This window comes from Struthio camelus, chromosome 7 (genome assembly GCF_040807025.1).
Source record: "Struthio camelus isolate bStrCam1 chromosome 7, bStrCam1.hap1, whole genome shotgun sequence".
In the NCBI taxonomy this organism is placed as follows: Eukaryota; Metazoa; Chordata; class Aves; order Struthioniformes; family Struthionidae; genus Struthio; species Struthio camelus.
Window position 1 is genome coordinate 37,127,119 of NC_090948.1, and position 22,711 is coordinate 37,149,829.

The 22,711-nt window shown below is 37.4% G+C and overlaps 1 protein-coding gene across 2 annotated transcripts in view; it reads right to left on the minus strand.

Annotated features, from left to right (window-relative positions):
- JMJD1C (jumonji domain containing 1C) overlaps positions 1–22,711 on the minus strand; it is a 168,382-nt gene that overhangs the window by 113,644 nt on the left and 32,027 nt on the right. The gene's annotated exons all lie outside the window — the stretch shown is intronic.

Below are 22,711 nucleotides of genomic sequence, written 5' to 3' on the forward strand. Positions count from 1 at the left end.
GTAGCATAGAAGAAATTTTTCTTGGCAGTGTATTTGTGCTAAAGAGTGCTAAGTGTAGCTGTTGTGAGGCAGCTAGATTTGTTAAAACATTAGTATTAACCTTGGGTATCTTAGCTAGTGAATGAAAAGTGTTAACACTAAATATTTACTAGTATCATTCAAATAACAGCTATTTACATATCAGTAAAGCAGTTTTGAGAATACTTCTCATTCTCAGTTCAAACATTTGTCCTTCTTAAAGTAATGAATGAAAAAAAAAAAAAAATTCATGGAGAGGAAAAAAAGGCATTTGGAACAGAGAACTAGAAAGGATATCCTGAGTCTGCGGTTCCTGCTACTATGGGCAACCTTAACAAACCACCCCTTTCACAGCTCCAAGCTCCACCAACAAGACCCACTAGGTTTCTCGCCATTTCTGTCCTTCACAGGAAGCTCTTCTAGAATCCCATTCCTTTGAAAAAAACAAAAAAAAACCGAAAAAAAAACAAAAAAACCAAACACTGTTTCCAGCTAAATTAATCTGGAGCCAGTGTGCACCCATTTGATCTTGTGCCATCACTATCCTACAGTTTATACAGTTCTCCCCTGACACATTCTTAGAGAAGAACCATACCCTCCCCTTAGTTGCACTGACTAAGCTAAATACGGCAAGCCTTTTGTCTCCTCTCGTAAAAGGAGGCGGCAACTCAAAACCAAAAAGTTCTCAGTGTTACCTGCATTAGCAAACTTTTCTAAATGCAATACGTTTCAGTTACAGGGGAAAAACAAACAAACAAACAACTAAAAAAACCACACACACACACACACAATCAATCGTTTCCTTTTACAAATAATAAGAAACATAGTACAATGTTGGTAAGAAGAAACATCTGGCATTATGAAAACCGTAACTGCTTGTCACACAAACTGGAGGACAAGTGAAGATGCTTTGCCGCTCCCCTGAATTTCAGCTCTCAGCCACACCCAAGGGCACTTCTGAAACTCAAGTTTCTTCCTCCCTCTTAAATCACTGTCCCAGAAAAATTCTGTCGACTTTTTAACTTCAGTTAATTTTAGGGCTGTAACATACTTCCTTGTCTAGACTTCGTCTCACGCTCTTTCAAAATGTGAACTGTGCAGTGCTCTTTCCCGTCTTGTCCTTCTCCCTTCTGCGTATAGAACTAATTGACACCAACCCTCTGCTCGCTCCTGTATCAACATTCATCACCCCAATTTTTGCCCCTATTTATTCTTTTTCCTACTCATATTACTTCCAGTTCTGCTCCTACATGCTTCTTTGCTTTCTCTATTTGAAAAATGTCAGTCAGACTAAGAAAACAAGAGCACTGCAGTTCCTTTGTTTTACGGCAGCCCATTATTGCGTCTCCACTTATAATTTGTCCAAATAAAAAAGAAGAAACTATTTAGTCTAGTTTCTTCTCCTCCTGTCAAGCCATCCTCAGTCTCTCTACCTATGTCATTCTTTCTCTCCTCGTAACCTCTACGAGCCCTTCGCTGCTCAGATGAAGGGCAGCTATCTCTGCTCGGACGGCTCCTTCTCCCACCCTCCACCAGGTACCAGCCCCAACCGCTGCAGCACTCATCGTCACCAACATCATGCTCGCAGGTGACTGATCTTTTCGCTTCTCATCTCACATCTCATCTTACTTCCCATCAGCTTTCCTGCTTGCTTTTAAACTCTGGATCAAGGGGAGAGTGTGAATGGGACAATTCTCTGCACTGCATATTGCTCCTTCTGTATTTCCCAAGAGCAGAGTTTTCCCCTCAGGATTCTCTCTCACATTCTGGATTTTCTGCCATTTGTCTACTGCAACGTCTTCAACATTTCAGTTACGCTGACTGTTCGCAGTCACGTGCCATCTCTATGTCACCTTGTTCATCAAGGCAACTACTCTTTTTACCTCTTTATCCTTTGCCAGTTTCATTCACTGCAACTAGCAGAAAAATACTGTTTGCCTTTGCAGTGGTATTAGCAGCAGATTTATAAGAACAATTTTTATAGAAAATTATCATTTCAATTCAATTTGTTCATTATTATAACCATCACCAGCTACTCTATCAAAACAAGAAGATAACAACAGTTTACAATTTTTAATTCTGAAGTTTTACTGACACCTTTCATAAAGGCACTTTTTCAGTTAATTTATAGAAATCAAGTTATGAAACGGATAAGTTATAGAATACTAATTTTCCAAAGCATATTGACAATAAATACAGTAAATCTTTAAAACATCAGTAGAAAAAGTGTGCACACCTCAACTCATCTTAGTAACAATATCTTGTATTTGCAACTGCTTTGAATCCTTCTAAAAAGGAATTTTCGCAATTGGTCAAATGGCAAAATTTAAAGACAACATTCAGCGACAGCACATCCAAAATCATTCTATAAAATCATCTTTCTCCTGTCCCCTTCTCCTGCAAATTCCACTCAATTATTCTTGGCTGGTCAATTTTTTTTTTTTTTTTAAATCTGGAAAGAAATTTTACTTTGATAGTCTATAATAGGGTGTAGGAGGTTAAGTGCAAGACTTTGCACAGCAGCAAGTTTAAAAATAGAAGGCAAAGAGAGTTAAGTCTATAAACGTTTTTGAAAAACAAAGCTAAGTCTAACTGGAGTTAGCAGTCTCTAACTCCAGTATCTTCTGGTGTATCTTCTGAATACTGGCCAAAACTTGTGGATAACTGTGATATCATCTAATGTTTGTGTGCAAGTTTTGCATCCCAAATAAACTGAAATCCGGTGCAACGACAGTGGGAGTTATTGCTGCGCTATCTGCAGATTCTCCTGGCACCATATAATTAGAGCTTCAAAGGAACAGTTCCAAGAAAAGCAGAGAAAGGAGCGTGGCACTGCGCCAGGCTGCCATTGCCCAGGGCCACCATATTCCTCCCCGCTCATATGCAACACACGACCTTACTTGGGAATTGCTGCTGCCAGCTTCCACCGCAAAGAGCTTCATGCCAAAGCTATTAACTAGCTACTGGCTTCTTAAAGTGCGTTTCTGAAAGGCAGAAGCAGCACAGCACAGGCCAAACGCAGAATGCAATCCTTCACCAATTCACTTGCCTACTAGCAAAGACTTGCTTAGAACAGAAAAGGCCAGTATGATTTTTTTTCCCTGAGGTAACAGTCAAGCCTCTGAAGCAAAGAGGCTTCCTCTTTTGGTGGACACTGATACACCCCATGGAGAAGAGCAGTATCCCAAGCAGCACAATTCATGAAAAGAAAAAGAAAAAAGAAAGACAAAAGAAAAAAAAAAAAAAGAAAAAAGCAATACAGCAACCTGTGCCAGCAAAATAAAATGCGGAGCCAAAGTAAGATCCCCTAACGAGCACCAAGGCTGAAAATAATTAATCCTTCTCATTTCACTCATGGAACACTCTATAGCAAGAAACTCTACAACATCTGTCTTCCTAAGAACAAATGTTGATTTTAACATTTTTGAGCCAAATTTTGCTTCCTTGCCTTGTCAGCGATGCAAAAGCTTGTTTTGCCAGAGTGGCTGAAGATTCCTCACCACGTATGCATGGACTTGCATACAAAAGAGAAATTTCCACTGGGATTATATTGTATTTATAATTGGCATTAATGTGCTAATTCTGTAACTCACTACTATTTTCCAACAGGAAGTGGCATAAGCCTTTAGCATTTCATTCCAAGTAAAGCAAGACAACAAATTAATTTCCAAACAGAGCCAGCCAAACAACTGCAACAAAATATTGTTGTTTCAAAGCCAAAACACAACAGTTGTGGTGAAATTTTCAACACACAGCTGTGTGATCCACAGTTTTCCAGTCACTTCTGCTCCAAAGGAATCTGCCTGATGAACAAATTCTGAATCTTTTCAAACTGTTGTGAAATCGATATTAACCTCCAGTAAATTTTACTCGTAACACTAAAAAGCATAGTCCATGTACAATCTGCTTCCTTGACCGGCCAGGCCAGCAGGACGCCGTCTCCAGCGCCCCGGTGATAGCACTCCCCATCGTGGCTCACAGCCCGTTCTTTCGGTGGACAACCGTGCTGTTACCCAGCCAAAGGCTGACTTTAACTGCTATTTGGCCTGGCAACAGCTCCAGGCAATACAGCTAGAAGAATCACTAAAAACTTTTATTTTAACAATTACAGACAAAGTAACCTCTAATAATAAGCAAATAGTGCGGTACGACATTCATTTAGCAGGCTTCTAATGTGATGTGCTAAAAGGATTCATGAGCCTAACTGATTTGTATTTCACAGACTACAAGCTCTGCCCTCCTTCTGAAGGGAGGACAGACCTACAAGATAGGCTCTGCACTTCTATCATGTTGTACTAAAGCCTTCGTTATGAGACACGATGTTCAATTTCCCCTTTGTCACTAGAGGATTATCATGAAAAAAACTTATTTCTGACATAATCACACACTTTTTAAAGTTGCATTTAATACGGCAAATAAAACGTTTCTGCTGTTGTGACACATTGAATGGTCTTGATTCATCAGCAGAAATGTGGTTACTAGTTCAAGGTGAGTCCCAGTGCACATCCCATTGAGTTGTATTCTTAACATTTTTACATTTAAAAAACAAACAGAAGAATGTTGCACCACATACAATTATAATGCATAAACACTTTATATAGCATTAGTAAGAGTTGAAAACTCAAAACTCAAGTGCCAAAAATTTCTCTGAAATTCAAAAAAAACCCCTTAGTTACACGATTGAAGAGATGTATCCAAACAATCTTACCATTCAATCAGCGCATCCACAATTAATGGCCAGTAGTCAATTTTCCAAACTTATGATGTATGATCAGGTAAATATAAAAATGTAACCCTTCTATTTAATATGCAATGTATTACAAGCTTACTAGAAAATGCACAAATCTAAAACAATTGCTTTCAACAGCACTAACTAAAATCTCTTATAAGAAATGTAAAACACATAAAACTACCATCAGAGGGAAAAATAAAAAAAAAAAAGAAAAAACAAAAAACCACACGCTTTCCTGTTTGAGCCCTCTAACTTACACATAGTAACTAAGAGAATCAGAACATATATTACAGGAAGCCAGGACAACATTCCCAAATTTTCTAATTAATTGCAAGTCTAAATTACATCCTTCCTTCCCATGCCCTCCTCTATTAACTGTAACCTGTAAAATATATTTGCCCCAAAATTAAGTTTATGGGATGTTTAATAACAACTTTGTTTTGGCCCAGTAAAGAGTGTGCTGGGAGTTTTCTGTATTTTAAAGTACCTATCTTCAGGAAAACAAAAAAAAAGGGGGGGGGAGGGGAAGAAAAAAAAATCCTGTGAACCAGTCGGTGTCACCCCCTACTGACCACAAACACAGATGGAAGGACGGAAGATCGAAACGCCATTTAGGGCTATACAGGTCTAAAATTGATAGCGAAATTTCTCGAGGTATGAATACCACACAACCCCGACAACTTTTGCTTAGTTCTAGTGGTCTACTTTAGCATTTTATGTAATTGAAAATTAAACTACAGTAGACTCTGAGAAATTTCTCTATCTACATACTAAAATAGATGCTATTGCCAAGTATCTAACTGGCATAAATGAAAGCTAGCTGTAAGGACACAAGGAACTGAGCCAATGAAAGAGTGTTTCACAAAACGTACTCTTCCCATCCTGTTCCCGGCATCCATGCCTTCTCAGGCTTTTTTACAGATTATTTCTTTGAAGGAAATAGCATTATACAGCAGCCAAGTCTTTCTAAATATATCTTTAACTAATCAAACCCAATCAAAGCACAATCTACTATAAAGCAAAACAGCTCAACACAGTAAAATTATTACATACACCATCATTTCTGCTTAGAAAAGCAGCAAAATGGCAACTAAAGACAGCATTTTTTTAATAAAAAGCCTACAATGGAGTCATATATTACCAAAATTCCCACAATTCTTCACATTAGCATTGCAATTTTCAGTTACAAACACATTATAAAGAACTCATAAAAGAATGATCTTACTCCTGTGTTTTATACATTAAAATGCTATGTATTTGCATTTTTTAAACTCTTCAAGCAAACTGGTATGGGAAGAAAAAGGTCAGTATTGGAAACCATATCCACATCAGGCCATATTGCCTAAAAGACTCTAAACAATAAAACAGAGATTGTCACATTTTAGCGAAAGCCAGTACTAACTGCAAAATTAAATAGTAATTGCTAATACTGTAAGCAGAAAGACAACAGTTACATGGAAGTACAGTCTCCCAACAGCTTCACAACTTTTCTCTCAGTTGAAACAATGGAAATAGATTGATCTTAACCTATCAAACTCTTTAGGATTAAAAGATGATTTTTATTGCCTCTGTATAGTCTTAAAAAAAACACCCAGTATTTTAATTTTCACTGAAAATCTGAGATACATTCTTTCTGAAGTACAAAAATCTTGCTTATGTTTGTAGAGCAGAATGGTATGTGCCTCTAATGAGCAAAGCAATACCAAATGTATTTTGTATTTTTAACAGTGGTGAGTGAACACCCACAAAGCCACGCTAAGTCTTCAGAATATCTGAAAAATTTCATGGTAAGATTGGCATAAATGCATTAATCATACTTCTGCCATTCTTCCACCATTTCAGGAATATTATACTTTTTTCTTGAAAATTCAAGAGCTCCTCATTAACTCTTGAGCACTACAATAAAGCTTTAGAATAAGATACTGTTTTACAGAAAAGAAAACCCAGAACTTAGAAAATGAGACAAAATATTAGTAATTGGTTATTTTATGCTATTGCATAGTTTAAAAAACAAACCAAAAAAATTTCCCTTGAAATTGTTTGGAAAAATATTCAAACCTGCAAGTCTGTTTTGATTATTTTTGCAACTTGCAAATAATAACAAAAATAAAATGGCAGCTCCTGCTCCTGTGAACTCAATAAGCATCATCCAAGAAAACCGTCAAACATTTTCTCTCAAATACAAAGAGAAACTCCTGCTCCTGATTTACTTAGAGAGAGGCATCTTTCGGTTGCACTATGGAAGCTGAAAGAACAACTTCTCAGAGCTGAAATCCCCTTTGACACACTCTACTACCAAGAAACATCAAATTAGTTATTCCAAAGACTTAAATTTGTTGTTTATCCAACGCAAAATAGTACAGGCATACCACCCTGAAAGCAGTACTCAGTTACACTCTGAGAAGTTGAAATATACAATTAAGAGAATAGTTCATTATCTGTAGACTTAAATCTTTGCTGTTCCAGAACTCCCAAGAATTCCCATTTTTGGGATGGTGATGGCTCCGGGTCCCCCCCGGCAAGAACAGAGCCTACCCCTTATTCCTTGTAAGGCGCTGAAGGATAGTGCATAGCAGCATTCGGCTACAGTGCTTCTGAAATCCAGAGAGACGAGTCTTCCAAAATCACTACTGCGTCATTACCAAGAAGAAAATTAAAAAACACATAATTAAGAGATGCCTCCTCCTCCACCTCACACACTCCAACATATTGTTGGGTGACGCTGGGACCTTGGGAGCAAGACCCAAGCTGCCCCGCTCTGCAGAGCCACTGCAGCTCTGCTTTCTTACTCCCCAAGGAAGACTATTTTTACATCCCAGAACAAAGGTTGCCCCCCTTTTGCCATTTAAGGGGGGAAGGGGGCACAAATGCACAGCCCCAGGATGATTTGCTCAAAATATGGGGGGGGGGGGGAAAGACGAACCTAATCCTTGCTGTTGAGACATCCAGTGACAGACTCATTAAGGTGAGGTCAAACCTTTACCACCAACATGCCTCAAATAAACTGCATACATAGAAGAATAAGGAAAACAACATAGCTCTCCTGAATAGGCTTCTAAATAAGCCAGAGATGTTCACTTGCTGGAAAACATATCAGACAAAGGTAACGTGCAGAAGGGAACAGCACCAGATGTAGCAGGAAATGCATGCTTCAATAAGCATGAATTTTCAAGGCAGCTTCCCTGTATCAAGCTTTAAAACATAAAATCCTACAACCTGAATACATAAGGGCCTTCAAAGAAAAACAGTGGTTTATTTCAAACAAATCAAAGTGTCAAGATATATTAAGGGGAAATAAGCATAGAAATGATCAACTTATTATGTAATTTACAGTTAGCTTTGGAACCCTCATTTTGCATTCCCTGAAATGCATGCCCTTACCACTGATGATAAAGCAGTTCTTGCAGAAAAGATGAGGAGAAAAATGGCTGCACAACTGAAGAAAAATCCCAGTGCTATTCCAACAGCCTGCCACAATCTGTGGCTTGGATTGCTAAGCAACCAGCAGATCACCGAGAGCAGAAAGGAAGATTCCCAAGAACATGACACAACAGCATCCTACTTGTATGTCCCAATACCATCTTTAAAAAATAAAGGAAAACATTTGAAAGGTGCATGTGTCTTTTACACATCAATTTAAAATGAATGTTCCAAGGAGGAAGCTGAAAGAAAAAAAAAAAATACGAACTATAGTGAATCATAAGGAAAAAAAGATACTCCCTATGTGCTATTTAGAGTTTTAAATGAGCTTCTCAGAAATGACTTGTCCCTGATTAAAAAGTAAAAGTCCCACAGGAGTATGAAATTTTATTTTGAAAGCTGTTTCGATCACCTAGATACATCAAATATTTTAAGTATCTATTTTGCCACCTTTTTCCAAATCCATATTTCAACAGCAAAGCGAAATGACAAGCATACCGAGCATTAAATCAGGCCTGTATTTGGCTCACAAGCAAAACCAAGCCAAGTAGCACCATTTCCAAAATGCTTTAGATGCCAGAAATACACTGAATTACTCATCTGAAATGAGAAATAAAAGTGACATGAAATTTTAAGAAAACATTAACTATTAAATCTTAGCAACACCTAGTTAAAACAGACCCATTACACAAAAACTGTGGTTGCTCAAGCTTAAAAAATATTTCTAATTATGCAGGGCAAGAAATTTTTCTCTTACTGTATTTAAATATTTGTATGTTAATTTCTAAAAACACCTCAGGAAACATACATATCATCAAACCTACATATTCAATTAAAAAACAATGGAAATAGCGTTTGAATCGCACGTATTTTTAAATATGGTGAACAAAAAATCCTTTTTAAAATTAACACATCTATGTAATGACTATTTAGATGACTAATTAGAACCAATTTATGGATGTGCATATATGCATGTTGTTAATGTCACACTAAAAGATCAACTTAACCCCTGTCATTCAATAAATTATATGAAATATAGCAATAATGATTTCTTAGACAATGCTGTCTGCACTGTTTTTGATCTATATCTCATATTTCAAGATCTGACTAAAAAGAGTAACTGAATGGAGATAAGGCCATTAAAAAAAATAATTATTATTTGTTAAATATTAAGGACTTTCAGTCAATTTTGCCAGTGCTATGGCTTGTAAATGAAGATTAAGTTAAAGTTTGTATAGCAGGTTGTAAGGGGATGCAAAGCACTGCGAGAGGCTAGACTGAAGTGCACAGTGAAAGGAAGACATTACCTCCTAGTCAGGATTCATGATTTGTCATGCTTCTTTACTCATAAAATCCAACCTAGTCGCACCCCGTTTCTGAGGTGGGGCACTTAGCATGGTGCCTCACTGCAGCCCCAGCTGCCACTGGAGAGCTGCAGAGCGGCCGGCGGGCAGCACGGCCAGCCAGAGCGGCAGCCAGAGCATTGTGTGGGCTCTTCGGCTGCCTGACGCCACCTGAAGAGCCTAAAATTGAGCCACTGTTAGGTGAAATCAATAGAAGTGATGAAAGCACGGGGCTTTCCTCATTTCTACCATGAAAATCCAATTAACTTTCTTCAAAAGGTGAGGAGTCAAATCAGCAATCTTTCCAAGGTTTCAAACTCCTAGGTTAGACTTGGACCTAGTACTATTTATCAGTATCTATCTTGGCCGAGGTTCAGCTCATTTGGTATGAAAAGGGATGTCATCCCAAAACTACAGTGCAGAGCCTGAATAAAAACTGTACTTGTCGATAGTACATCTTTGTTTGAGGTCCAACAAAAGAGGGAGAGCAGAAGAAAAGTAAGATTTTGGAATGTATTTTTGGTTCCTGTACGTTCAAACCCAGACTAGAAAGAGAGCGAGTGCCTCAGCTGTTCTCAGGACACCAGTAATGGGCTCCCAAACAATTCACTTTTGGTCAGATAAAGCCAGGAATACCCAAAGGACACCAGCACAACTTTAACACAGGGAAAGACCACATCAAAGAAAGCCAGCCAGCAGATTTTGTTGGTACCAGAGGCACTCTTTCAAGGCCAAGTTCAAATCAACAGCAGGAAGACGTTCAGACAACCTCACAGAATTCAGTGGTACTCTTCAGTCAGCTTACAGAAGTTAACAGAATTTTACAGACATATTAAAAAAGTAATTTGGAAACCAACAGAAAAGTTCATCTAGCAAAAAAAGCAGTATATTGTATTTCATGTAAATTATATTATCAGCTAAGAAGTTTTCTCCATTAGTTTTGTGATTCTGTTTCTATTCAGTTCTGGTCTACATGCACAGTTCTTTCCTTACTGTTAGTCTGAGGTTGCTTCTCATTACCCTTCCAGCATCTGAGTTTCAAAGCTCCTTTGCAAATCACTTTTCAAAACCAAAGGTCTATTTCCTTCATATTGTCAATCTCTGTCTACCCCTTCCTACTAAGGAGACACCACTCATTCAAAAATAAACACATATAATCTTTCTGATGTATCTGAAAAACTTGAAGACACTCAGTAACACAGGATTCATAGCCAAAATTACACAAGTTACTTCCTTCATATGGATTGACAGCAGTATTAGAGTAGAAAAATAAAATCTGTACACACAGGCTGAAGCTTGAAAGGATTAAGATTTTTCAGGTGTACTTTTTTTTTCCCCTTTATTTTTGTCTGATCCCAAATCCCAAGGCTAGACTTACACAAAGAAGTCGGTCATTACAGTTCATACTATATCAGTGCATAAAGGTTCACGAGCTGGCATCAAGGTTCATTCTAGCTCTGAATCAAGCTATCTCCTAAGTACTACTAAATGGCCAATGGAGATTAAGTTGGGGGGGGGGGGGGTGAGGAACCCACAAACAAACCAGATAAAAGGAAACATCCTGCCAAAATTAAGCAGCATTTTGGAGGAAAACAAGCAAAGTCCATTTCCTGTGTTTCTGTACGGTTTCCACTTCCTTGATCTCTGCTTTGCCATAACAGCCATTACTCAGTTATAGATAGCTAAACTTTCTGACCATATATAACAAGTCTGTACGCTATTTGTAAACTATAAATACATACAGCAGTATCCTAATTCATTTAGGCAATCATCTTTTCCAATTCACAATCCTTAGGAGACTTTTTAAACATTAGAACGAAGATTCATTAGTAATGCACACAGACAGTTTGGTCTCAACTTAACCAAATATTTCACTTTTGTCAACGTATTTCAAAAGTCTAACAGAAAGTTTGTTTAAAAAAACAACTAATTTCAGACACATCTTTGAATTGGGAATTTCTGCACTCACTTCATGACACTGGGCAAGTCACAGTCTCTGTGCTTTGGTATCCAAGTTGTAAAACAGAAATATCAATTCAACTCAACGTTATCTGTTTTGACCACAAACTCTTTGGAGGTGGAGATTATACATTTATATAATACCAAATGTAACACAGACCTAAAGTCAGCATGTGTTCAGGTTCTACAACAAATCACTTCAAAGTGATTGTAGCAGTTGTAGTCATTGGTTCAACTGCATTTGTTGAACTTAAAAAACAAACAAACAAAACCTACAGCATAAAAAAAGACTACTTCGACTAAATAGAATTTTTGATACATAAAGGCTTGAGGAATGTAGGGATAGAAAGTACTTCTCCTTAAGATGACAGAAACCATTTACAATACAAACATGAATCTCTCTCAACAATGTTTGCCTACTACTATTTTTAGAAAAAGATAGTTTAATCTCTCTCATCCTACATTATTTTTCATGTCCTGCAAATAAATTTTTCAAATATGTGAGGAAGGTGTTCAACTTTCTTACATCCTATCCAATCCCCAATCATTCACAAGTGTTAATCAACCCACCTCAGTACTATAAAAAAAATGGTTATTTGGAGAATTACCTTAGTTGTATGAAAAAAAAATAGTTGGGGGAGAGGGGAATCAGCTTACAATAGACCTTATTTTTTTAAGTCTAGAAATTGTCCTGGAAGTCTTGAATGGACTGCAGCTTAAACAAAGAAACAACAAAAACGTAACAGCTTAGGCATTTTCTACTCTCCTATAAATTTTGGAAAAGATATTTTTAAGGAAGAACAATAGATCGAATAACACCATGAAACTCCTAATGCTTTAGCCAAGGAGTAAAAGACTTACCACCACCACACTGGCAATGAGTATACCTAAAGAGCTGTTTAATGAACCACATGAATAACCTTAATTACTGCATTACCCATCTCTAGCTAACTTACTAGTTAAGAACTCAAATCACAGACACTCCCTGTAACAACGGCAGGCAAAATATTTTCAAGTAACTGGCATTTTAATAATGATGACAATAAGGTCAAATCAAAGGAAGTTCAGACTTGCAGGACAATTTTATAGTCTGCAACTCTGAGTATAAGGGCTGTGCGCAGAGACAGAGAAAGAAAAAAAAAACAGAACTCCCTTCAATTCAAAATGCACTCTGCAGAGAAGAGAATAAAAAGGCATTAATTTACAACTGTACATAATTTGCTCACCATCTGTGCAAGTTTCTGGAACAACAACAACAAGTTTTGCTTTCTATCCACGGTAGATTTTAAATGCTAGACATGATATATATGATAAAGGTACCTACTGTGTTGATTCTGTGTATATTATGGAAGTTAGTTAATCTTTTACAGAATTGAACAATTAAAATATGAAGCCTGAAATATGAAGACTGGTAATTTTCACCTCTCTTTCTCCCTTTTATTTCCTCCCTAACATCTTGCTGGTCCAAAATTAAGATGTGGTTCTAGGCTTCCCCTTGATTCAGCCTTTGTTACATAGAGGAAACGCAGAATAATTTTCCCCAATTTTATAGCACTTATTTTGCATTTATAAGTGTATTTTTTGAGGAGCTCCTTGTAATTCTGATAATCGCTTTATGTTTTAAACTCAGATATGAATCAGATTCTTTAGAGAGATGCATCATCATTACCAAGGTTTAAAACACCACAGCTACTTCAAGTCTTCTGAACAATTAAACATCACCGAAATGTTGTGTACAAGTCACTTGAAAAAAATCAAACTGCAACTAGATTGTGCAGCTAGTGATACAATTATACAGAATACAGAAAAGATTTCCATTAAAGAAAAAGAAATCCAAACAACTCCACAGTAGGGCCTTTATGCCTTCCAAGGACAACTAGAGCAACCACGGCCTTCCCTGAATGAATTAAATGCATTTGACAATTCTACTGGATTATGAGAAATCAGTGCTAGAAAAGATACTTGCATCATACTTATTCCCATTCATTTATTCTCTTGTGACTCAGCCATAAAACTACCATTCAAATTAAAGAAATTCCAGGAAAATTAACACTCTATAGGAAGATCTTTCTGACAGAGGAGTCTCCAGCTGTATAGTTCCTAGCGATGTAAGACAACAAAACTATTTACTGATAATGAAAAAACGTGAATCTGTTTTCAAAATATATCAGGGAATGACAGTAAAGGTTTCTACCCTGCTTTACCGAATGCCTTCCACTTCACTGTGTGGACTACTTAAAATCTAGATGTTATTTCTAACAACCAGTCTCATCTCCTTCTAGATTATATGTATAGTACACCTGGCGTTGCAGTGAACCCAGTATGCATGAGAAAGCAACGATTCTTACTCATGTGGAACTTTACTTAAGTATCCAAGACAAATTTGCAAGACATCTAGATGTCTGTCCTCTACTGTCAATGAACATATTAACACTGTATTAAATGAAAAGAACATGCAATAAATATTTTTTGGAAGCACTGTTCATTATAACCTTTATTACAAATTTTGATAAGCTCATTTCACAGTAATACAAGTATCCCATGTTTCATAATCTACCGGAGAATTAAGTATAGCCAAGCCTGCAATCATGCAACTGCAGTACACTTCAAACAGAACACACACGGTTCTTAGCCTAGCAGACAAACGTGCACCAGTATTTTTATTCAGTACATGCATGAAACTTCATGAAAAAGCAAGCTACATTTTTCTCCCACACATTTCACTTCCCATAAAAATCTACGGGGCCAAGATGCCTTACTCCCCAGTTACGGTACAGGAGAGAAAGAAAAGGAGGGAGGACACCACAGCTAAAAACCATTCCTATCTTTGTTTCAGAGGGGAAGGGAGAGACCACTGATGAGCCAATCAGACAACAGGAACAATCAAGTAACCCACTGAGGCAATCAATAAAGAGCTGCTACTGCCTCTCACCATCTCATGATTATTTAACATGAGAGGGAGCTTGTATGAACAAGATTCAAAAGTAATATTAAATTTAGAAAAGCTCTCCCATTTGTGTTCATTAGCTCTGCTCATAAAAAGGGATCAGAATACTGCACATATCCAAAAGAAAGAGCTTAGTATGATTTGGTACAAAGTTTATTAGATACCGAAATAAGCTGCCAAAGAATTTTCGGATCTCCTCATTATAGTTTTCATTAGCAACAAAACTATAAGTCTCTCTCAGGCTTTTTTCCTCTTGTGTACATGACATAAATTAATGGGAATCAAAAATAAACATATCTGACAAACTCCGTAACATTGGAAAAATTAGTGTTCTTGAGTATTGGGAGCAAAGGGCAAAGACTTCCACACTTTCTAACATGTAGCTTCTCTTACCATTGCATACCTTCCTTTCTACCTTTAATTAATAAATATATATATATAGAGAGAGATGTAAATATATATTATACACACACATAAATATTCACAGGATACATTTTGTTGGGGGGGGGAAATGGTAGAATTGGTTGTTGGATTAAGAACTAGCTTTCAGTAGTGGCTGCTATCATAGCATGTTTTCTGCACTCTAGATGTTAAAAAAAACAAACAAAAAAATCACACAAGTATGCAAGATGTCTAATGCCAAGACAAGATCAATCCTTTTGCAATTACTTGACTTTTTAATTTAAAACTAGAAATAAATGTTTTGTCAATATCTTTTTTCATATTAAATCTCTAATCCTTTAAATAACTTCTCTTCCCACATGTAACACACTGAAAAACAATTGCAAACCTCTAAGGAAAGCCACCACCTGCAGGAAAGGGTTTAATCTGGCAACTGCTGGTGTTGTTGAGTTATTCATCACATAAATCTCATATTAAGTCCCACCTCTTTCCTGTAGTTCTAACTGTTGGAGTTTGAGAAAACAGACCTCGTTTCACGCTAAACTCCCACAACTAAGCAGCTAAATCTCCTACGTTACTTGGAATACTGTTCGTGAGAGCAGACTTCACATGGAGTCATGCAACATCCTGTTCCACGCCAAGCACTCCAGATGGGATATGTTTCACTGCTGCCTCCCCCTCCCCAGCCTCTTTCAGCCTGTTCTTTTTTCTTTGAAAGCATTTACCCCAAACTGATGCTGTAACAGCATGATAAACCTGACCTTTAAAAAAAACAAACAAACAAAAAACCAAAAACAAAATGGACAAATCAAAACAGACTTAAAATCTAAATGACTTCACTAAGGAAAGTTTTAAAATACACTTAAAATATAAAAATATTTTTATCAGCTAATCGATTATCAAAACCATCCACACAAGAAAAATTACTTGATGTGACCCTACAACGCAGGAAGATCTGCCTTGTTTCAGAAAGTTTAGCAGTCATTTAAAAGCTTGAACATTGTCACGCATGGTACTAATCTAATGGAAGTTCTCATCGACATAACAAGGAAAAAACTGTCTAGTCTGCTGATCACTCTGATGTTGGCAATTTCTCAAACATCTGCTAAAGGTCAGATTTCCCCTGCATGGAACCAATCAATGAGGCTACACAGCACTCCCACAGCACTCCATTAGAAGTGCCAAACAAAGACCACTGTTTTACATAAGCAAAGAAACTTAGCCCAAAATTTTCTAAAACACTATTAACTAATTCTTCTCCTCTGTCGCCACACAACGTTCATCTACCTGGTAATGCACGTTAGAATTATGCTAGTTTTGCTTTTTATAGCAGAAACCAGTGCTAACCAATTTTCCCCATTGTTAAACAGTCTGTAGTTGATGCGCAATACAGAGAAATGATCACAGAGGAAAAAATGAACACGCCCTTATTTATATGCAAAGGTTTTTTATATAAATGCTAATCATCATACAAACAAGTATTTTAGATAACTGAATATTCACGTTTGGTGCCTTTCAGTTTCAACTCTATGTCTCCAAAACAAACAGAAAGCCTGCTCAGTTCTACAAAGAGATCTCAGGGTTAAAAAACAGTCAGATATCATAAAATTCCTCCCCCAAAATCCTTATTAAGCAGCCTCAGAAATATAATCCCAATATCCCAACAGATTAAAGAATTGTTGGCTCCTGATAAAAACAACATGCTCTGTATCTCAGCAATCACAGGCCATAAATCTAGTGCTTTTGTAAGAGCCTATGGAGGAGAAATAAATGATCGATTCCAATGCTGATGAAAAGCTGAGCCCATTCTATTTTTACAAATAAAACTCTATTTTATGTATGAGTAATCTGGTATTGATTTAAAAGAAAAGCCTTCCTACTTGCTGGATGGAAGGGCCAATAATGAAACAATTAGATGGAATTCAGAGATTTGTTTTTTATTCTTTTGTGTATTGCTAAATGATCTTCCAATTAGAATTTTTGGCTTTTTTTTTTTTTTTTTTAAAAAAGGAAAATCCATTTTAACTCCAGAGCCAACATGGGATAAAGACAGGTAGCAGAAGTCACTAGTCATTCCAATAAATTCAGTGAAAGTATTCTCTTGCATTCCTTCTAGCTCAACAGTTAATACAGCAATAGTATGGTCATTCTACAATTCTAAATGAAGGCAATATCCAGTTTAAAAAAAACCCACAGTATTACTAGGCAGTGATGTCATCACATGGCTGCAAGCTTGCACCCCTGCACCTGCTGCACTGCAGGGCAGTCCCAGCCCTGCAGTGGTCCAGGCTCTGCTCCCACCCCACTCCTCCTTGCCCCACTGGTGCAGAGCTCCTGACAGCTGCGCTTGTGACCTGGCATGAGAGTGGATAGAGGTCACCCACGCTCCCTCTTGTAGCTGTCATCCCTATGAGCAAGGTCAAACCTAAGCATAACTACCATGTGAGAAGTCACTATTATCCATGGGTCACACAAGACTGCGTGCAAAGGAGAAGACTGTACTGGGCTGAAGATACCCTGTGACAGGGCTCTGGAGGAGAAGGCAATATAGTCCCCCAGCAAGGTCAGGCTGACTGAAAAGTGGGGTTTTGTGAGGGCAAGAGTGAGATTAGAAAGCACAGGCTGCTGAACTTCTACTAATACCTACTCCACAGTTTTAATAGTATGATAAAACTCAGTATTATCTGTGAGACACAAAAATAAAGCCACTACAGCTGTGCTTAAATACTTCTACTTCTCTCTCCCCGCCTCCAAAAGTCTTCAGATCTTTCATTTGTTAAAGTTAAATAACAAATAATAGCACCATGGGATATTTCAGGAGATAATTATTTTTATGTACTAGTTTCACTTAATCTTTGGAAGAATGCTTTCAGCTCCTCTGAGTGATTTTTTTCACGATTAAGTTTGTTTCTTACCTCATCTAGCTGTCAGTATTTGGGTTGATCCCAGTTTTGTGGGATAGTTATGGATATGGAGTTTTGTCACACTTAAAAATAAAAGGCAGCCTGCAGAAAGGCCCCTGCATCCAGCTGCCTCCTAACTGTTCAGTCATTCAGCCACCTCTCCATTCAAGACAAGCCACAAACATTAATATGATATGCTTCAGGCAACAGTGCAACGGCCAATAAAAGTTTCTATCACTTTTTATGTCTCTTTCAACAAGTCTGTACAATTCGCCATTACAAAGGGGTTTCTTTGAAATACGTTTTGAAGCAGCCCATCACCATAAGGGAAGAAGCCTAACAATATACACTGCACTGGCAATTCAATATACCAATCATAGACCAGTAACATCCTATAACCACAGCAGCTTGCAGAATTTAGATACTTTTATATTCAAACACTACTGACCGCATTCACATATTTGAGTATACTTTTCATTTAAACAAATATCATACCCAAGAAGCATATTCAGGCCTAAAGGGAACACAGACTAGTATCGAACCCTTTTTCCAGGGTTCCGAGTTGAGTTCGGGAGGCAGCCTGTGCACCCACATCATAAAAGACTCCAGATTACTAATGTTATTTCACATCTCCATACATACGGGGGGGGGGGGGGGGGGGGGGAGAGAGAATATTGGTCTGTCTGTCTTCCTGTTACTTACATTTTGCCCATGGGGAAGACAAAGGCATGCCTAATTATCTCTCAGTATTGAAATGGAACTGTATTATAAAAGGTCAGCAGAACTTTTAGAAAAGATACCCAACAGGGAGTTAAGTTTCCAGCTTTGTAGTGCATGTAGAAGCACCTCTACATTAGAAAGGTTTTAAGTCATTAATGCTGGTTTGCAGAGATCTTTTGATGAAATAATATTAAACCCATAAAGTAATACATTAAAACAGTAAGCGTGTATGCTGCCTGATAAATTTTAACTGTACTAACTCACAAAACATGTAGTGCACCTAGATTACCTTTATTGATTTAGTGCATGGCTTGGATGTTAGCCAACAAATGAGGAAGAGATGTTAAAAGTGAGCTAGAGGACCCGTAAAGACCAGTTTTATGAGCACAGGCCAACCGCCAAAGCATTTACTTTGAGCTCCATGTTACCGTAGCTACAATAGCTTAAACTCAGGTCAAGTACATCTGCTCTATGCTGCAACGTATATCCAGAGAGCTGTCAACTTGCTCTGTTTTACTAATGTAAATCACTTAGTCTGCTTTCAGGGAATCCCCTGAGAAGCAGATGATTGAACTCATCAGTAATAACCTTCAGTAACATGCCTGAGTTGTGATGTCCTGCTGCCTCACCTTGTACTGGCTAGTGACCTGTACTAGGTAAGTCAGAACTTCACTCATTAAGCAGGGAACAGGGAGACAGGAAACCTCCTAAATGCTGCTGCCAAGAAAGCTGTACAACGAATGACTAATCCAAGGCAGGTGCACAGATAGGTCACCATTAAATTGATGTTACCCCAAGTTCAAATATTTGGGGAGAAGTTCAGTACTTAAACCTAAGATTTAAAGCTTCTAGTCATGCATAACTATACTTTTCCCCTGCAGAATTATAGCACTTAACTCATTCCATCCTGAATGGAAAATATTTTTTTCTTAAAGAATTCTCAAAAATCCACTAGTTCAAAGCATGTAAAATGTTCTTTAAAATGCAACTAGCAGAATTATCCCCCAGATCATCTCTGTGCATTTAGTATTTGCATGTACGTTTAAGATGAATATCTGACACTTCATGTAGTGCAATGGAGTGACTATGAGAAGGCATTCAGATTTAGCAGCTATTTTCTCCCATGGCTCTTAAGAGAATGAAAACTAGTGTTCTCCAGAGAAACTCTCAAAAGGATCGCCCTTTTTCCACAACAGCTGCCATTTACTTATACTCTCACAAGGACTGAAGCCACAGGCTGCCTCTAAGCAAAGAAAAACTGTTACCTCGCTTTCATCCTCTCTCAAAGTCATCATCTATGTCCTCACAGATAGGAAGCCACTTTCTTCCCTGAGGGCAATTGGCTTCACTCCCAGCAGTGAAAACAGAAGGCAGGCACTGGCCATCTTTAAGGCAGTTGTGGCTTCAACCAAACCGAAAAATGAAATGTGGCAGGCACAACGAAGGGAGAAACACTTTTTTCTAACAATTAATCTTAGGCCTAAACATCTTAAAACTTGCTGCATCTCAATTAGCAAGATGGATACAATTAGCAAGAAGGAAATAGATACATATTTGAAATATGAACAAAAATGGAAAGGAGAAAATTCAGGCATTCACAAACCATGACAAAGAATGAAAATAATATGCAGGTTCTGCTGCCCTAAGTCAGAGAGGCAAAGCAGCTGTAAATATGATTACACTGGCTTTACATTCTCCAGTTGCTTTGCAGTACCCCAGGCGGCATAAAACAGAGTAAACACCACTGAACCTAACCCCTTAAATTGTTAAAATTATATTTTACTTAACACTTTCAAATCATCAGAAATGCATGGATTCACTTCTTCAGGACTTTCTTTTGTATGAGCTGTGTAAGAACACTGGCAATACAGAGTGTAAAGGATGGCTCAAACCAAAGGAATCGCCAGAAAAGAAATATATAAAGACTGAATCAGATTGTAAATTTAGAATCAAAAGGAGTATTTTCCTGGGGGAAGAAGGGAAAATTGAGAAAATAATCTTCATAAGTTTAAAAGATGTTATTAATTATGCTGATTGTAATTAATCACAAAAGCTAGGTAAACACTAGCTTGAAGAACAGACATGGCTGATTCTATTTTCCCTGGAAATTTCTGTTAAAAAATTGCTATGTAATAGTCTTTAAATATTATTCTGAAATTTCTGGTTTTATTACTTCAGTTGTTTGAGTGATGATTGATGATTGCATTCTCCCCCCCACCCTAAATTACTGATAAAATTCTCTACCTTAATTTAGCAGTTTTGAAGATGTTGCTGCAATGCATTAAAATTAGAAAGCATAGCAGGTAGAAATATTCAGCTGGGCTGATAACATTACCATTTCCTAGCTTTTTAGTGCTTCATTTTGCAATCTTTATCTTTAATTACATTTTGCACTGGAATAACAAAGGATACCAGACAATATGAAATGACATAAACGATACTCTTAACTATAGCTGCCAAGATCCTTTTATCTTAGAGACGCCTGTAGGTTTTTTGCGCTTCAGTTTCATACCTTGTTCAACACTTAAAAAGCATACTAGACAGCCAGATAATTTGATGGGTTTTGTTTCATTAAATATTCTTGTTATGTATTCTTGCATATAGCACTTCTGATCCTCCCCACTTGCAAGGAAGTGAATACTTGGTTATAAAAAAAGTTTAATTGAAGTATCAAAAACCAAATCAATTTACAAAACATAACCATACTGCAGTCCATGAGTCTACAGGTAATTAGACCTATAATTAAACTACCGGCAAACAAAGAAGGCAGTCTGTAAAGTTAATCAAGCATATCATGCTATGTAATTTAACAGTTTATTCCTCTAGAAGTTAAAAAAAAAAAAAAACAGAACCAAACAATCAAAAAAAACCACACCACACACAGAATAGGACAGAAGAACAAAACAAGAAATAGCAAAACAAAACGGTACCAAGAGAATTGGAAAAAAGTCAATATTGCATGCTTAACAGTAGGGCAGAATCCAGACAGAACACACCTTCACAGTCTTAATGTTAACAGGCATGGCCAAAATTGCCATCATGCACATGGTGCCTCTTATTTCACTGGAGATATACTAGGATTGATGTAACATATTCTGCTTGTGCAGATCAGGAAAGGAAATCAGTTTGTACACTTCACACTGTACAAAGGACATACCCTATTCTTACAACAAATGCACAAGCACAATGAGCCCAGAAATGGGAGGAAAAAAATTTCACCCTACCAAGGTTGCAAATACCAGATCTCACTGCTGCTGCAGCATCATTTACCTGGCCAATAATTCGCTTAATACTTAAGACCTTATTCCATTTGAATTAGCTGACCCTGCAGAGCCAACTAATAGTACCTCACGCAGATGACAGTTCTAGCAATGGCTTCAGTAAAACTGGACAACGTTAGTATCATAACACCATTTCTAACTCATAGCCTATCAGTAATCAAGTCCAAAAATTTGAAACCTATCACTTGCAACCCAGTGGTTGAAGTGACTTGTGGGTATCAAACCACAAACTTGCAGCACTCTGATAAAGCAAACTTCCAGCTGGCAACAGCTACTTACTTTTATAGCTATGTAGTTTCTTTTACTCAAGTACTTTCTCACTAGAAAATTGAGGGAAACACTCATACAGCCCCAATTCACTGCTGTTCATCCCATATCTGTGAAATATCTCACTTATTTTAGCGTTGTGACAATTCTCTTATTCAAGAAATGCAACTATAGTCAGGGTGGCTTGAGAGGCAGGCAATAGTATTGCAATTACCAAATCTGACACGGAATGCTCACTTTATCCTTACCTCCCAGAATTAGCACCTTTCTGTATTTCATTAAGTACCCAGACAGCATTCAATTATCTCTCAAAGTAGCAGTACGTAAACACCCTACAAACTGCAATCATCAACTTATTTAATTCATCTATCAGCTGGCCTGCCAGTACAATTTCACAGAATAAACAAGTTGAAACAAAACAGCATCATATGGTCAGCTACATCTGAACATAGGGAATAAAATAAATAAAAAAAGAAGATGGAAAAAAGAAACAAGTCCTGAAAACTTGTACTTCAAGCTATTTTCTAGGAAGGTTCTACTCTGATGTTTCAAAATCTATATTTCAAAATTTTTAGCACTCAATACTTAACAGAAATAAAGGTACAGACGCAAATAATAAGGCATAACATAAGACAATAAATGCTGCATCGACAGGTTTGTTTGGCTTGTGTTTGTGCATAGCTCAAGCCTAACAAGCAGTATGGACATATTCTGAGTCA